The 15,549-nt window shown below is 49.0% G+C and overlaps 1 long non-coding RNA gene across 3 annotated transcripts; it reads right to left on the bottom strand.

Moving 5' to 3' along the window:
• Positions 1–2,339: 2,339 nt before the first annotated feature.
• Positions 2,340–7,476, bottom strand: LOC124653774. 3 transcript variants are annotated; one of them, XR_006988020.1, is made up of 7 exons: positions 7,096–7,476; positions 6,737–6,997; positions 6,591–6,661; positions 3,927–4,491; positions 3,759–3,821; positions 3,202–3,448; positions 2,340–3,125 (listed from the first exon to the last, which is right to left on the bottom strand). It is a non-coding gene; the product is annotated as an uncharacterized LOC124653774 (long non-coding RNA). The 3 variants fall into 3 exon arrangements; XR_006988019.1 differs by having other exon boundaries at positions 2,340–3,096; XR_006988018.1 differs by having other exon boundaries at positions 2,340–3,448.
• Positions 7,477–15,549: the final 8,073 nt, after the last annotated feature.

The following is a 15,549-nucleotide window of genomic DNA, read 5'->3' as shown; positions in this document are numbered from 1 at the left end:
GTTCGGTCAGCTGCCTGCCACGGTTTCCAAAAAAGAAAAAAAAACAATCCTGGATCAAGCATCATGACTGGACCTACACCAGCTAGGATTACCAAACCTGAAAAAGAAATCCTGATCTGAAGTTTATCATGACTGGGCTCTCTGTATATACTAGCACTATGCCCGCGCGTTGCCGCGAAACAATAGTAACTTTAATTTTAATAGAAACAATAATAACTTTAATTTTAATATTGAAAATGGTGAATTCGCATTATGCTTTGCATGTTTTCGGTACCTTGTATTTTTTATAATAATATGCACTATGAACATAATTTCTTTTTGAGAAAAAATAGTCCCTCCGTTCCAGATTATTTCCCGCAGATTCGTGTAGAAATACATGTATTCAGACGTGTTTTGTTTAGTGTGCAAATTACAAGCGAATCTTAGGAAAATCTTAGAATAATAGATCGAATCTTATGAAAATAGTTCATGCCTACCCCGCTATCTATTATTCTCCAACATGATAATAAAATGAACGAAACTTATAAAAATCTAATATACTCTAAAGAACTCGATTTCTCGTGCAAGCGCTAGACCGTCTCGATCTCTGATTCTTCCTTCAGACGTGAGCGGCCGTCATGCCAAAGCTTGCTTTCACTATCACAGGCAATAGTAGCTAACTTCAATCAGCTCGATCAGTTAGCATTGATTTGAATGGATTGTCTTTTTTTTCTAAAAAATGGATTAGCTCTCAATACGGCACCGAAGCTGACACGACAGACAATAATATCCATTATGCAATCTCTGAACAACTGGTTGGTTTTGTACTTATCTGAAGTGCCAAAGCATTCGTAAAATCTGAAGAATGCAATTACACACTACCAAATTTCTTGTAGAGAATCGTAAGACAAAAAACGCACATTGGTAAACTTTGTGCTCTTCACGCTTGGCTCAATCATCGATGAACACCTGATAAGCCGCCACTCAATTGACATCACCAATATCATGGAAGCAGCGCATGGGATCCGTAGATGTTCGATGTAGGTCTTAACAGGTGGTCGAGGTAGGCCTGAGCTTGAGGAGTTTGCGCCGAGGCCGAGCTTTAAGCCTGTACGTGTTTGAGCGGACGATGGGGACGACGGCGCTCCGGCCGGCGGGAGAGCTCGACCTCGGACGGGCCGCCTCGAACTGAGACGAATTGGAATAGAGCGCGGATGTGGTCGTGGCTGGCGGACCGGCGTCGTTGGTGGCGCTCCACGCCTCCACCCGAGCTCCATCGCCGCGGAGAACGGTCCTGGTCAGAGAGCAAGCCAGGATGCAGGCGTCGGTGCCGCCGCGGCTTCGGCTTGTTCGTTCATTTTTTTTTTCCTTTTTGTACGGTATGGAGTGTGGAGTGCGGATTGATTACTCGAATTCTAAGGGGCTAATTGAAAAAGGGGCGACGTACGACGTACGGCCGATTCACGTTTATCTATAATCTATACCCCTAATAATAAAGAAGCTAACGTTTCCTTGATTCAGTCCGTCGTAATGCGCTTTCGTCCACCCACCAATGCGTTTTCGTCCATCGTCCGAAGCTAAAGTTTTTATTCTTTCCACGTTTTGCTTTTCCTTGCAGGCCATACGAGCAGCGGAGAGTCCCGGTAGAACCCGACTTACATATGGAATCCTTTGTCCGTCCTAGGGACCCCAGCTGAGTCCGGCTCAAAACCTGATCGATCCAGCCTGTAATTTAAATACGTACATGTGAGGTCCCAAAGTACGATAAACGCAGCCAGGCCAAACCCTCGAGACTGGATCGAGTGGCTTCTCCGCGGATGCCGCGGACAACGAAAATAAGGAGGGATCGTAGTTGTGCCATGCTGGGAAGAGGAGGCGTGCTAGCTAGGTGTGGCCGGATTAATTAGAGGCGGCGGCGCGGAGGCCACCGTGGATGGACAACCTGAGATAGGTGAAGGGAACTGCACCAGACGGTCGGAGAACATATTGTCTTGGTGCGGCGGACTGGTCAATCTTGGTCGGCGGGAGTCAAGCGTGCGACGGCTGCCGGGATCAATTAATCTCAGACGACGGGTCCGGTAACGATGTCTACTTTGTACTCCCTCCGTCCCTTTTTAATTAACTTGGGGGAGGAAAACGTTTCACAAATGTTATTTTACAGTCCAGTCCTGCATATTTCAAAACATAACAAAAAAACTCTCAGATCTAATCGGTCAGATCTGGATCCATTCTCCGTCCATCTCGGAATCGATCGATCGATCGGTCAGCTGGATCGATCCAGCACCTCCGGAGTAGCGCCAGACAGAATCCATTCGCCGTCCAGACGGAATCGATCGATTCCGTCTGGAGCGGCAGCTCCACCACGCGCCACCGGAGCTGGAATCGAACGTCCAGCTGCTGGAGTGGAAGCTCCACCAGGCACCTCCGCCTGGAATCCAGAGCTGGAATCGATCGATCGATCGTCAGCCTCCGGTGCAGCGCCATGCTCTCCACCCTGCTGGAGCGGCAGCTCCACCACGCACATGTGCCTGGTTCTCCTCGCCCAGCTCTCGCTCGACAACTGCTGGAGCGGCAGCTCCACCAGGCACCTCCGCCTGGTTCTCCTCGCCCACTTCCTGCTCGACAGCTGCTGGAGCGGCAGCTCCACCACGCGCCTCCGCCTGGTTCTCCTCGCCCACTTCCTGCTCGACAGCTGCTAGAGCGGCAGCTCCACCACGCGCCTCCACCTGGTTCTCCTCGCCCACCTCCTGCTAGACAGCTGCTGGAGCGGCAGCACCGTCACCCACCTCCGCCTGCTTCTCCTCGGCCCCCTCCTGCTCGACAGCCTCCTCCACCTGCTTCTCCTCGGGCCCCTCATGCTCGACAGCTGCCGGAGCGACAGCTCCGCCACCCGCCTCCGCCTCCTCCTCGTCGACACCCTCCTGGAGAACCGCTTGCCTCAAATTGGCTCCGCCGCCCGCCTCCCCTTATTCAAGCTCGCCAGCCTGCAGTTCGCCACGCTGCTCGCCACACTCCTTCATCCGGCAGCGGCAACTCGTCTTCATCTGGCAGCGGCAGCTCGTCTTCATCCGGCAGTGGCAGCTCTTCTTCATCCGGCAGCGGCAGCTCATCTTCATCCTGCAGTGGCAGCTCGTCAAGGTTATATTCTGATCATTGCAAAGATGAGAGCATAATCATGAGCATTGCATCGTATGCACAAGTGAGCAATATAATGAAGCAAACCTGCTATGATCCCAGAACAACATGCCTGGAAGATATAGCTAACCAGAAAAATTACAACAGTTCAGGAAAACAAACAACTTCATTTTTCAATCTTGCGCCTCTTCTTATTAGACTTATCCTTTTCCCGTCTTGTGCCTTTCTTGTCAGATTTTTCCGGTTTCACATCTTTCTTATCAGACTTTTCCGGCTTCGCAGCACCTTTCCTTACCAGAGAGGCTGTTGCTTCTTCTCAAGCTGATTCCGAGACCTGTGCAAAAAACCAACCACCAGTGCAAAGAATATCAGAATCTGTATGCCGAAGCATCAAACAGCTTTATTAGGGACTGTGATGCAACACGACAAAACTGGGTTATTATTTAGGAAAAATGTTCATCATGCTAGAATGATTGACCTCTGTGGTGGCAGGCATGCTGCTGGAGAGCATTTGGTATAGAGATGATAACACTATGATATTGCACAACCTTTGGTGGCAGCCATGCTGCTGGAGAGCATTTGGTAATACAAATCGATATGTGCACCAGCATGCTAATACAAATTGAAAGGATGTAATGCCATACCTTCTTATGCCTCCTCTGGAGTTGTCGCTGCCTGCCTGAATCCTTCTTTGGCTTTTGTACTTGCTGAATCATTTAACAAGCATAAGAGTAATTAAAAGCCATACAGAAACCAATTCATTTTTTTAACAAAAAATTGGTCAGCTAAAACAGGAAAAATAGGGTACAAACCTGAGCAAGAGCTATAGTCCGAGCATGTCGTTCAGCATGTGTTTCTGCCTCTTCCTCCAGCTCACCATCACTGTTGAGCATCATCTTAAGCCTCCCATTTCCAAGTAGTTTCTTCGATCGAGCATGTCTCTACAATAGACAAACTGAAATAAGGACTACCGTTTACAATAGAAAACTTGCATTTTGTCTATGATTGTTTCTCTATATGAAACTTTCTGCCTTTAACATTATTCATAATCTTTACATACAGTGGTGGGTCTCAATTGAAAACAATTGAAGCCCGCAGCGAAACCATAGATTCAACAAATCGCAGCAATAAAGCAAATTTACTTTCATGGAGTATAACAATTTCAGCACAAGAAACTAAGATTTGCAAAAGCACAAGCATCATCATCATATTTGCATAAGCACAAGCATCATCATCAGATTTGCACAAGCATATTCCGGAATGGAGGGAGTACTTATCTGTTCTTCTTGTCATGCAGTTCCATCATGGTTGAAGTGGAAGTACTCGAAGAAGGTACTGGCCATGTAGTCAATGATGCAGGAGGTGTTGGGCAGCCATCTGGAAAAGACCTATCAGACCAAGCAAGATTTGGAGCTTACTTTGCAATGCAATTTATACATACCAGAGATGGAAAGGTGGATAAAAAAGACAAGGAGCTTGTTGCTAGTCTATTAAAGACAAGTCTAAGTACGGTTGAAAAAATCTGGAAAGAAGCACGACAACAAATTGCAGCAGGGCAAGAAGTAGATGTTGCATCGAAGAAAAAAGGCAGAGTTGGACGTAAGAGAAAAGATCTAGAGCTCTCCAGGGTAACCTCAATCCCATTGAATAGAAGAAAAACAGTCAGAGCTCTAGCAAGGGAACTCAATGTTAGCCGAACAACCTTGCACAGAAGGTTAGAATGGGGAGAACTAAATCGCTGCTCAAACACTTTGAAGCCAGCTCTAAAGCCATCTAACAGAATTGAAAGACTGAAGTTCTGTATGTTTATGCTCCAAGAGTGCACAATGACAGATATGAGTGTTTTCTTCAAGGAAATGGACAATTTTGTCCATATCGACGAAAAATGGTTTGACTTGACACAGAAAAACAATGTGTACTATCTAGTCCCTGGAGAGCCTACCCCATATCGGACAGTGCATAATAAGAACAGTATAGGGAAGGTTATGTTTTTAACTGCTGTGGCTAAGCCAAGGTTTGCCATTGTTGATGGAATAAAGGTTTGCACTTTTGATGGAAAAATAGGCACATGGCCATTTGTCACTGAAACTGCAGCTGTTAGAAGAAGCGAAAACAGGGAAAAGGGTACTCTTGAACTCAAATCAATGAAAGTTAACAGAGATGTAATGAGGGATTTCATGTGCAATAAAGTAATCCCTGCTATACTAGACAAGTGGCCAGATGAGGACGCAGGGAGAACTATCTATATACAACAAGACAATGCCACCCCACACATCAAGCCTAACGACCCTGTTTTCCTACAAGTTGTTGCACAAACTGACTCGAACATTGTGTTATTGCAACAACCACCTAATAGTCCCGATATGAACATTCTAGATCCGTGCTTCTTTCGGTCTATTCAATCTCTCACCGCATCGCAGCGCGCCTAAAAATATTAGAGAACCGATTGAAGTCGTGCAGGAAGAATTTGAGAACTATGAGGTGGATAAGCTAGCTAAAAGCTTTCTAACATTGCAAACATGCTTGAGAGAGACTATGAAGAAGCAAGGAGGGAATTTCTATGACATCCAACACATGGGTAAAGATAAAAGGATAAAGGAAGGAAGACTCCCTATCTTTCTTACTTGCAAGGCTGATCTAGTTGCAGATACATTAAAAATTATAGAAGAAGCACAAGCTATTGAGAATAGCACAAGCAGCAAAGAAGCAAAAGCAGAGAAGCTTAAGCAGTTGATAGAAGAGGCAGAAGCAAGAGCAAAAGAAAAAGCAGAAGCAAGAGCAAAAGAAAAAGCAGAAGCAGAAGCAGCACAAGAAGCATCTTGAGTAGTTTTAAGTTATGCAATACTCCGTAGTTTTAAGTTATTTATGGATCATCTACAACAATTCATCTACAGCCATTATTTATGCTACTGCATGGATCATCTAGAACAATTCATCTACAACCATTATTTATGCTACTGCATGGATCATCTAGAACAATTCACGGTGGTATTGCTAAGCTCATGTTGTAATATCTTTTTTTAGATCCAAAAGCACCAATTAATTAAGCCAACACTAGCATGTTCATTCTATACGAAGTGTGCGTTTGAGCTTTTGAAGGATAGCACAAGAAAAGGTGGTTTCCATTCTGTACGAACCGTAAACGGAACAAAGGGAACTCATAATGTAGGCTACATTCAGAATTTTAGATAGTGTGGAGTGATTTGTTTTAAAAAAAATATCAGAATTATCATGCCTCACTAACTTCACTGCGGTTGATGTTCTCTCCGTACTAGCATAACATTATCCTAGAAGTGTGGTTTAACATGTGAGACACATGATTCATCCGTAAACAACTCTAATCAAGAATGTCCCATGTAACAACACAGAATTAGCGTGATTCCCTGCTGCAACTCAAACTACCACAAGATTTACTGCATTAAGTCACCAAACGTAAGTGACCACACACTATCAGATTTCAGCAGCGGGATGGCTACCTGGAGGAGGATTTGTTGAAGCACTCATAGCAGACCCTGGCGTCCGTGTATATCCCGTACTGAGGCAGGGCCTGCAACCAGTCGAAGCAAAAGAGTTAAATCAATTAAGCTTCACAACCCCAACTCCCCAGCCCCAGGAGCTTTACCATGTGGTACGAAGAGTGCTCGTGGCAGAGCGTCCTCCCGCAGCAGCTGCAGTGGTGCTGCAACAGAGTAAAATTCGTCAGAAAATCAGAGGCACGGTGTTCCCGCCGCTGCAAGGTGGAGAAGGTGCAGCCGCAGACGTCGCAGTTGGCGGACTCCTGGAATGGCGGCGGCGTCTCCATGGCCTCCTCCGGCGGGACTGGCGGCGAACCTGAGATCGGATCGGTCGATCCGAGGAGCTTTCGGCGGTTCGCCTCGCCGATCTGAGCCGAGGGAGATGGGTGTGGTGTGAGCCGGTGAATTTGGGAGTCACCATCATAAGGGGAGGCACAGGGAGCAGCAAGCGGAAGGTATGGCGTACCTGACCCCTGCGTCCCCGACGATCCCGATGGCCATGCCGGCGGCGAGCCCCGCGAGCCCACACAGGAGGCCGGAGGAGAGGTCCGCGTATCCGTCAAAGAGGAAGTATGGCTTGGCCTTGGGGTTGATCACGGTGGAGATGATGACGGCGATGATGAGGCCGTAGATCTCGAGCACCCCCGCCACCTGATCTCGCATCATCGCCACCGGATCCGTGAAAAATGTCGAAAAAATTGAATCTTTCTCACGGATCCAGATTTGGTGTGGAGATGGAGATGTTCTGGATATGGTGGAGAGGAAGAGAAGGGGACGGGGATGGCGAGCGGCGGCTACGCGTGGTGGTAAGGCGCGTCGGAGAGGAGGAGGAGGAGAAGGGGACGGGTAGGGGAGCGGCGGCGACGGGACGCCGGCGATGGGGAAGAAGTCGCCACTGCGAGGAGTGGATGGAGACTGCGGACGTGGACGTGAGGAGTGGATGGGGATGCGGGGACGTGGTTGTGACTCGGGTCAGCGGCGGGGACAGGCGGGTAGATAGTAGAAAGCGATAGGGGGTTTTGCGCAAGATTACGGGTGAGTTAATTAAAAAGGGACGGAGGGAGTACATGGGAGATGGCCGGCTGGCGGCAGCGCACAGACAAGATGTTGGGCTGGTAGCGGTCCAAGCGTACGCTCGTATTAGGTCAAGTGCCTATCAGATCGGCAGACACTTGCATCAGGTCAATTGCATAACAAAGCGGGGGGTGAGAGCAACAAATTATTGACCACACAGTCTAAGAGCATCTCCAACAGGCGCGCTATATAGGCCGCGCGGCATAAAAACGTCCGATATAGCGCGCGCGGGACAGAATCAGGCGCTCCAGCAGGCGCGGTAAACGGCGCGGTGCTGTAAAATTTTTAGGGCGCGCGGCGTTTTGCACAATCCGGAGCGGCATATCCGGCGCGTCGGCTACGACGCGCGGCATCGCTCGTCCAACCGCGAAAAATCCCCGCGCTGAAACTTCCTCCCCGCGTCGCTGCCCGAGCCCAATCCGTCGTCTCCGCGCGCCGCCGGCGATCCCGACGATGGACGACCCCTCCGGCAACCCGCCGACCCCTCCCTACTCTGTCACACCCTCCGCCGCCGCCGCCACTTCCGCCGCGCCGGCGCCAAACCCTAGCGGCGGCGCCGACGCCGGGAACCCAACGGCTGCTGCGCGGGCGCTGTTCGTCCCGCCGCGCGGGGCACTACACGCGAGCGCTGCCGCGGCGCGGATGGCCGCGCAGGGCACCGGCAACGCGCGGCCCGCGCCGAGGAGGGGAAGGCGCCAGTCAACGAAACGGCCTCACGTCGGCCCCGCCGCCGTCGCGCCACCGAAGAAAGCGAAGGCGCCCGTCCCCCGCCGGCGAGCCTCCTCCTCCGGCGCCGAACCGGGCGCCTTCTCCTCCTCCTCCTCCGCCGACCCAGCCGACGCCTCCGTCCGGCAACCGCGCGGGCGCACATATGGTGGATGGTGAAATGCCCGAGAGGTAAAAAACACTTCTTTTTGTCGAATTGTGGTTTAGATGCATACCTAGCCGATGGTAATGAATTTCATTGCAATGTAGAGTGGATGATGCGGCATTCATGGAGACAATGAATGTTGGATCCTCGTTCTTGCATGACGATGAAGCCGCCTATGGGGAGGAGGAATATGAGGATGTAGATGAGGAAGGAGAAGGGTTGATTGAACCTCGCCCTCCCGGCCGGGCCGCCAACTACACCATAGCGGAGGACAAGTTGCTTTGCAAGACGTGGTTGACAATTGGAATGGATCCAACAACCGGTACCGATCAAACAAGAGAAACATATTGGATGAGGATGACGGAGTACTTCAATACAAACACAAGTGGGATCGAGCGAACCATGCGCTCACTTCGGTCCCGTTGGTCCGGTATCAACACCGATTGCCAAAAATGGGCGGGCGTGCAAGCCAACATCGATGTTCTCAATCCGAGTGGCACTAATGAGAATGATAGGGTAAGTGACTCTACTATGTTCACCATATGGCTCATATGAGAAGAATACGGTTGTACTTCATATGGCTCATCTATTTTCTTTGCGCATATGTGTAGAACTCCATGGCTCAAGGATTGTTTAGGGATGTGGGAAAGAAGAACAAGAAAGGCAACAAGATTCTTGGCAAGCCATTCACCTTGCATCATTGCTATGAAGTGCTAGGGAATGAAGAGAAGTGGAAGACGCGCGGCAAGTTGGATGCGGCAACTATGGCGGCCAATGCTACCGGTGATGCAACAATCATCGATGATGATTCAAGTGATGAAGGGAAGAAGAGAAGCTCCACTCCTCACTCCATCAACAATGGGCGGAGGAATGTGCCCGGTAGGAAGACCGCCAAGGAAATGAAGGGAAGGAAGGCCGGAGATGATGACATTGCCATGGCTATGGAGAGGATTGCAAATGCAAGGTTGCAAGCAAATGAAGATAGAAAGATGCAACGAAACTTGGAGAAAGAGGCTATGGATGCTATTGAAGCTAGGAGAGCCGCTTTGGAGGAGAGGATTGCCGCCAACGAGGAGAGGAAGTTGGCTTTGGAGGAGAAGAGGCAAGCCACCGAGGAGCATGCACGCCTAGCGGAGGAGGAGAGGAAGCTTTTCTTGATGGATACTTCCCATATGGATGAGAGGCAAAAGGAGTACGTCAACCTTCTTCGCGATGAAGTGTTGGCCAAAAAGAGATTGTTGCTAGCCAACATGAACACTTCCACCACCGGCATGTTTGGAGGAGGCATGTTTGGAGGAGGCATGGGAGGCATGGGCGGCATGGGAAGCATGCCCATGCCCACCATGGGAGGCATGGGCGGCATGGGAAGCATGCCCATGCCCTCCATGGGAGGCATGGCCGGCATGGGAAGCATGCCCATGCCCTCCATGGGAGGTATGGCCGGCATGGGAGGCTATGGAGGCATGGCCGGCATGGGAGGATCAAGCTATGGAGGAGTGTTTGGAGGGACCATGGGAGGCTCCGTGAGTGGTGTGTACGGGAGTATGGGAGCACCACCGGGAGGCTTCGTGTCTTCCATGAATGCTACTATTCCTCCTTCAACCCAAGATGACGAGGACGAAGAAGAAGGTGTTGACTTGGAAAATGCGGAAGTGTGATATGCATTTGTGATATGCATTGTTTCACTTTGTCCATTTGAACCATATGTCGTGTGTCATTGTTGAACTACGTCATTTTGTGTGTCCTTGTTGAACTATGTGATGTTGTTGCACTTTGTGTCATTTATTTCATGAATTGTGTCATTTCTTTCATGAATTGTGAATGCAAAATAGACTAGAAATCTGTTTTCCGCGCCCGCGCGCGCTGTATTTTGCAGCGCCCGGCGGAGGACCATTTTTCCTGCGCGCGCACGCGCTGTATTTTGCCGCGCCCGGCGGAGGAAAAAACGGCACAGCGCGCCATATCTGTTTACCGCGCGCGGATTCTTGGTTTTAGCGCGCCGCGATATAGCGCGCCTGTTGGAGATGCTCTAAAGTCGGGGATGCAGCATTGTCGCCTTGTGTTTGGCACACTGTCCACGGTCCATGCATGATCGTCGGCTCATCGCCGGGAACCAGAGCACGCCCATCCACTTTGATCGTCGCTGCGTCTTTTGGTGCTTTCAACCACAAGCCCTTTCTTCACCTTAACCTTAATCGAATTGGTAGCTAGGAAATTCGAACGTAACACTGAAATCATCATGGCTTCCCTTTTAGGTGACTGTATATTTTTTCCATGTGTTGCCTATCTCCGATACCACCAAAGATACCATGTCCTTTTTTACAAGCAATACCTATGTAAAACCAATCTGATCTTGGGATAAGCTCAAGATAACAGGTTGGTTAAATTAAATTATATATTTTTTGGTTCGAACTAATTTTGGTAGCTTCTAAAATTGTTGTGTTGAGGGAATTGAATCCACTTGAATTTTTAGATGTTTTTGTCTCGTATTTATGATTTTTTATTTTCTTGATCGCATAATTATCATCCAATTCATAGGTTACTTTTTATAGAAAAACTCGGTCATAGATTGACAATGTATCTGCCGATGCAAAGCATGGGAAACTACATAGTTCTTGAACTCGGGTGCGAGTGGATGGACGGATGCATGAATGCGGAAGCGTGAGGTAGTTGGTGGATCTGGGTGCGGGGGAAGTCGGAGGCAAACTGGCCGAAGGAGACAAGGGCAGCCGCGGGGGGATTCATTGCAGGCGGCGACGGGCAGGGGATCTAACCAGGCTAGGCGGGTCTTGGCACCGGGGAGGGGTAGCGGAGCAGGGAGCCAAAGCCGGATGTGGGGAATCGATGCATTAGCGTGGATGAGGTTGCCCAGGCCCAGGCGAACGATTCTCCAGCGGGCGCCAGCGCGTAGCAGATTTGTTATTGCCATAGTCTGCACCATCGCCCCGTGCCACACAACGCAGCATCACTTTCGTCGCCGTTGAGGCCGCTCGATATCATTTCTTTGTTCCCTCAGGCCGCCACTGCCGGCCATGATGATCTGCCCTGAGAGCACGAAGGTGGGCATGCCTCCTAGCTGCGAGTGAGGTCTCGATTGGATGGAGACCGTGAAGTCAAGAAGGTGTTAGCTTCCTCTCCTTTTTAAAGAACTCGATCATGGGGATGGTGTTGTGAGATATCGGTGTGTCAGAACTGATAATTCTTTCTTCATATTTTAAAGGATACGGAAGTCCAAATTAATTAAAAATGGAAATAGTGCTAACACATGATCAGCAATTTTGGTCTCCGTAGTTCCGCCGCAGCGCGCGGGCATTGTCCTAGTTTAATAGTAAAGATATATGTCGACATGCCTCGCTCATGGCACTCAGTCCCAGTGATTCATCTATAGATTTAAATTTTACACAATTTTACACCGATAGTTGCCGACGGAGACTGCAATGGGAATTTAAAGGTATAATTGTTGCACCCCCATGGGGCATGGAGAGGCCATCCACGATAGGCCACTCGGCGCGCAAGGGCTGGGCGCCGGGCGCTCGCTCGCATCTCCTCTCCGCCGGGTCCACGTACCACCTCGTTATTGGCTCAGCCCAAAAAATCTCTCCATCCACGCGAGGCCAAAGCCAACCCTATCCCGTTCCATTCGTCTCCTCCCCAATCCCCTCCTCCTCGGCCGCCGCCACTGCTCGTGAAGTTTGGCCGGCCGCCAACCTCCTCTCCGCCCCTGCTTCTCGCCGCCGGCGGCCGGCGCTGCACCGCGCGGGGATTGGGGGAGGTGCTCAGCAGGAGAAGCGCGAGGTGCCGCCTCTCCTCGTCGTCCTCCCGATCCCAGCGCCCGGCCGCCAACCTCCTCTCCGCCCCTGCTTCTCGCCGCCGGCAACTGCGGCCGCCGCTGCACCGCACGGGGATTGGGGGAGGTGCTCAGCAGGATAAGCGTGAGGCGCCGCCTCACCTCGTCGTCCTCCCGATCCCAGCGCGCCCGGAGCTCAGTCTCCGACGAGCGCGAGGGGAGGAGGACGCCGCTGACGAGAAGGCTGGGATGGAGATGGTGGCGTAGGAGGAGAAGATGCAGGGAGGCACAAACGGGCAGGGGAGGGTCACAAGTGCGGGAAGAGGAAGCTAGGGTTTTCACCGCGGCGGATTTCTACCGTGGTGACCTCACGCGACCTCTCCCCATGACTGAGCACCATCCCCAGCTACAGTGGTTTTCCTTACCTTGGCTTCCCACCCCTTCCTTAAGTATCTCTTCATTACTCCATCACTGATTTGCAGCATTTGTCTCCACTACCGTGAGGCTACATGTGTGCACATGTGGTGTTTGTGCAAATGCCCATAGATAAATACTGCTCTGAGAAGATGCTGCTGTTTGTGCATTTATTGTGTTTGATAGGGCTTGTTTTGCATTATGGATGTTTATAAAAGTTTGGTGACTATAAATGAAATGAAATAGAGATTGAGTAGTCATAGCCTGGATGCCACCACCATCAAGATCAAGATCAGGTGTTTGGGGCTGAACCTCGGCGTTGTTGATCTGCAGGTTCGTCTCCCTCTCTCTGTTTCCATGTGTGTGTGTGTGTGTGTGTGTGTGTTGGCTGACAATCCTCTTCTTCCTTCAGTAGCTCAGAAAGTAGTATGGCCATGTGCTAAACTTATTTCTTGGATTTTGCTTCAAATATTGTATAACCTGTGATTGTTTCAATTTGTCATGCTTGCTTTGTATTATGGACTCATGGCAAAAAGTTGTATATGCACATTTGCATGTATTATTTACTGAATAAATTTCCCTGTAGCTCACTGCATATGCAAGCTATGAATGTCAAAATTGCTCCAGTAAGTTTTTGTTCATGAATGGTGCTTCCGTTTTTTGCCAGAAATTAAAGAGATGGAATTTATAATGTTGGTGCACAAACAACTGTGATGGTTGTGGTCTCTGCTCTCTACTTTTCCAGTTGAGGTATTGATGACCCACAAGTATAGGGGTTGTATCGTAGTATCTTCGATAAGTAAGAATGTCGATCCCAACAAGGAGCAGAAGGTGTTGACAAGCAGTTTCGATGAAGGATTCACTGTAAATGCTCACAGACAAGTATTCAGGGGGTTTTGATGTAACAGATGAATTAAGTACGAGTAAGTAAAGTGCGAGAGTAATAATTGCAGCGAGTGGCCCAATCCTTTTTAGCACAAAGGACAAGCCGGTTTGTTTACTTATAATGACCAAACGTTCTCGAGGACACACGGGATTTTAGTCTAGTGCTTTCGCTACATACGGCTAATTAATCTTCATTGTTTTGATAAGTGTTGTGTGGGTGAACCTATGCTAATGTACCGCCCTTCCTAGGACTAATACATACTTGTGATTATACCCCTTGCAAGCATCCGCAACTACAAGAAAGTAATTAAGATAAATCTAACAACAGCCTTAAACTCTGAGATCCTGCTATCCCTCCTGCATCGATATACCAACGGGAGCTCAGGTTTCTGTCACTCCGGCAACCCCGCAATTGGCAAACGAGTACAAGATGCATTCCCCTAGGCCCATAAAGGTGAAGTGTCGTGTAGTCGACGTTCACACGACACCACTAGAAGAATAACACCACAACTTAAATATCATAACATTGAATATTACTCAACCATACTTCACTACTAACATTTAGACTTCACCCATGTCCTCAAGAACTAAACGAACTACTCACGAGACATCATATGGAACATGATCAGAGGTGATATGATGATGAATAACAATCTGAACATAAACCTTGGTTCAACGGTTTCACTCAATAGCATCAATAACAAGTAGAAATCAACACCGGGAGAGTTTCCCTATCAAACAATCAAGATCAAACCCAAATTGTTACAGCGGTGACGAGGTGCAGCGGTGGAGACGGCGGTGATGATGATGAAGATGATGATGATGGTGATGGAGATGATGTCCAGCTCGATGACGGTGACGATGGCGTCGATTTCCCCCTCCGGGAGGGAATTTCCCCGGCAGATCTCAGCTGCTCGGAGAGCTCTTTTCTCTCGGTGTTCTCCGCCCGGCGAGGCGGCCGTGGCTCTTCGCGACGTACCCCTTGGAGCTTAGGTTTTCGGGACGAAGGCGTACGCGAAGAAAAGGAGGCGAGAGGGGCTGTGGGCCCCCTCCTCACGAGGCGGCGCGGCCGGGGCAGGGCCCGCGCCGGCCTATGAGGGGGCCCATGGCGGCCCTCCTCGGCTCCCCCTTTTGGCTACCTCCGTCTTCGGAAAAATAGGATTTTCAGTATAATTCCCGTCAATTGTTGATCTTCCGAAATATTGCATTCGACGGTGCTTTTTCCAGCAGAATCCGGCTCCGGTGCGCGATCCTCCAATAATCATGAAACATGCAAAATAGATGAAATAACATAAGTATCATCTCCAAATATGAAATATATCAATGAATAACAGACAAATTATGATATAAAATAGTGATGCAAATTGGACGTATCAACTCCCCCAAGCTTAGACTTCGCTTGTCCCCAAGCGAGACCGAACTCGGTAAACATGACCACATGTTTATGGAGTGAAGAGTCGATAAATCAAATACGGACAAGAAGCATCATATTCATTCACACAAGACATTCTAGTAAAGAACTTCCTCATATAACTCAACTTGAAACAAGTATAAGGTAATCACAAATAAAGGTGCATAAGAAATCATAATTGGTGATGGCAAACTTTGTTCTTGGTCAGAGAACAGTTAACAGATTATACTTATCTATTGAGCAGCGCTTTCATATTAGAACTTATGGTAAACTTGCATACTCAATCATAGTGATCATTGATAACTTTCAAAGCTATATTCATTCAGATAAAACTTGTACTAAACAAGGAAGAGTAAAAGACATGATGAAGCAAATCACAATATAATAGTTTGATCACAACAACTCAAATGCTTGCTTGAGATGGAGGGAAATAGGTTTACTGACTCAACATAAAGTAAAAGACAAGCCCTTCGCAGAG

The sequence above is a fragment of the Lolium rigidum genome, chromosome 5 (assembly GCF_022539505.1).
Source record: "Lolium rigidum isolate FL_2022 chromosome 5, APGP_CSIRO_Lrig_0.1, whole genome shotgun sequence".
NCBI classification, from domain to species: domain Eukaryota; kingdom Viridiplantae; phylum Streptophyta; class Magnoliopsida; order Poales; family Poaceae; genus Lolium; species Lolium rigidum.
Note: the sequence above shows the minus strand (reverse complement) of the source record. Positions and strands in the feature narration are given on the sequence as shown.